This window comes from Dermochelys coriacea, chromosome 9, assembly GCF_009764565.3.
Source record: "Dermochelys coriacea isolate rDerCor1 chromosome 9, rDerCor1.pri.v4, whole genome shotgun sequence".
In the NCBI taxonomy this organism is placed as follows: Eukaryota; Metazoa; Chordata; order Testudines; family Dermochelyidae; genus Dermochelys; species Dermochelys coriacea.
Genome location: NC_050076.1, coordinates 9,173,163 through 9,175,819, shown reverse-complemented (window position 1 = coordinate 9,175,819; position 2,657 = coordinate 9,173,163).

Below are 2,657 nucleotides of genomic sequence, written 5' to 3'. Positions count from 1 at the left end.
GAGGTTAAGTTCAAGATCACATAGGGAGGGATGAACCATGCTCTCTCTGCTGCAGCCAAGGAAATCCCTGTCTGTAGCTGCACCACAGGAGAAGAGGATTTGGAACGCGCCTTGGGGCACAGTAGGTCAAAAGACGAGACTATAAAGGTTCACAATTGTAGCCTTTGGGTGCTCCCCAAAATAGACAATGACAATAATTTCTCAAAGTGAATGAATGGTTGTTAAATGATTTGATATCATTGGGTAATAAGGTCTGTAGAAGGGAAAGTGCTGTAATAAACTAACAGGTATGTACCACTGTCTGCTACTTGACGAGATTAGGACTGCTCATCTGTGTGTCATAGGCCCCATAATGTTAACAACTAATTGCGGAGTTGTCAGCTATCATGATTTTATCACGACTCTCATAATATGTTTCGCTTTTAGTTGCTCTTGATCTCCCAATTCCCAGCATGAAACACACTCACTTTTTCCAATTTAAAATGTTTGCAATGAACTATTACTTAGAATGGAACTGAAGCCAGAGGGTGCCCTCTGTCAAGATGGCTGGCATTTCCCATCCGCTTTTTTTCAGGGGGTTGTGCATATGTAACACCGACAGACCCTGGTCATTGGGGGGCAAGATTGAACCCGGGACCTCTAGAACTAAATGCATGAGCCAAAAGCCAACTGGCTGTTAGCAGACTCATTTTAACTCTCTCTCTAAGTGGTCTCAGTGCCACTAGAGGGGACAGCGCACCACACCCAGATGATGTGTGGGTTACGCATATGTCTGGGCTTTCCAGGACATTGCCTCTTTTTTGAGCTTCCGTGCTCTGTCCTGGTGGATTTTTCAAATAACAGGAAATGTCCTGGATTTTTGCAGAGCAGAGGCTGTAGCTCAGAAAGAGCCACGACTGGTCCGCTTCCCGATTGCTCCTGCTCCTGCATCTGCAGCAGGTTGGTCCATTCCCCTGAAGCCACAGTTGTAGGATCCTGCCCGCCCAGGCCCTGGGGAGGGAGTCCTGCAGGGAGGTGCTGAGTAACAGCTGTTGCTGCATCCTAGGTTCGCACCAGCCGCCCTGCCACTGTGACAGGGATCGACACTGCCTCCCCCATCTCCAATGAGTACTCCCGCCGCACCCACAACAGTAACACTCCTCCACCTCCCCGCCCAACTTCTCCCCTGCTGCAGTGTCCTCTTTTTGGGAACATGAAATATGCTAACCCTGTTTGTGCCTTCAGTAGAAATGGCTGCCATCTCCCATTATTTCCAGTGAGACAGAACCCTGGCTACCTTCAGGAATCATGGGTACCTCCTAGGGTCAGGAAAGTGAAACCAAGACAGCAGGGGGGGCTGGGGAGAGGAGAGGGGCAGGAAAGAGGATGAGATGGGGCAGGGGGATGGGGGGCAGAAGAGAAGATGGAGTAAAGTTGGCAGGAAGGAGCAATGGGGGTTCAGGAGAATGGGGGATGCAGGAGGAGCCTGGGGAATATGTGGAGCAGAAGAGACTGAAGAGGTGCAAGAGGGAGAGTGAGGGAGTACAGGAGAATGAGAGGGATAGGAGGGAGATGGGTGCAGGGGAATTGGGGGGGGAAGATAGTAAGGGGTAGGATACAGTAAAGTGAAACAGAAGGAACTATGGGGGAATTAAATGCAAAGGCCAGGTGTAAGACAAAAAATGGTGGGGGTGGGCATGGAAGGAGAATGGGGATGGAGCAGGATACTGGGAGGGGCAGGGAGAGAGATGGGGAAGGGAATTGAGAAGGTTAGTGGGGAGGGAGATGGAGAAGGATGGAATGATAGTTCCCCCAACCACCAATCTAAAAATGAAGTGAACATAAGTTCCCTCTGAACAGCTAAGTGAGAAGCCCTGCATTTCTGTATGTGCAGGTAAGAGTAAATTTTGCCCATGAAATGATCACACACACTGGGGATGTGCAAAACACACACACACACACACATTATGAAAGGCTCAACAGTCAGAAGACAGACCAAAAGTTTTTGTTTTAATTGCATGATTTTTAAGCCAGTGATGCTTTGGGTTCTAAGTGCTGGTTCCTGAACGCTTGGCATTGGCACTAGTGCCATGGGAGGTTCTCCTTCAGCTGAGGCCCATGATTTAGGGAGAGGTGCTGACTCTGTCCCTGTGAAGTTTGGAGTGGCCTTGTTTTGCAGCACAGTGACCACCATGAGCATCTGCCCAGGTGGCCGGGGATTGGCTCCGAGCTTATTAGAAACGCTCGCAGACTCTCGCTTCTAAAATAGCCACCCCGTAACCACATCTACTGGAGGGGCAATAAAAGCAGCCGGAGCAGGATGGATGGTGGGGACGGAGAAGGGTGCAGACGGGGGGCTTGCAATGCAGAGGTGCGGGAATCAGGGTGGTCCCTGGCAGATGAGTGGGGTTGCCAGGCATGTGGAGAAGGAAAGGCGGGGAAGTGTGTTGATATCCTGGGGATTTAATAATGGCAAAGCCCTCAGGGGCATGGAGGGTGGGAAGGACACACACAGGTCCTTTTAAACAGAGATGGATTTAATTGTGCCTGTCCCTTTAAATCGCTAGCCCTGGCCTCTGCGGTGGGAAAAGCGTGGGGCGGTGCCTTTCCTGCGCGCGCGGAGTAGGAAGGGGAGAGAGCGCGTTAGCGCACGTGACGCAGGCGCGCTGAGGACCAGG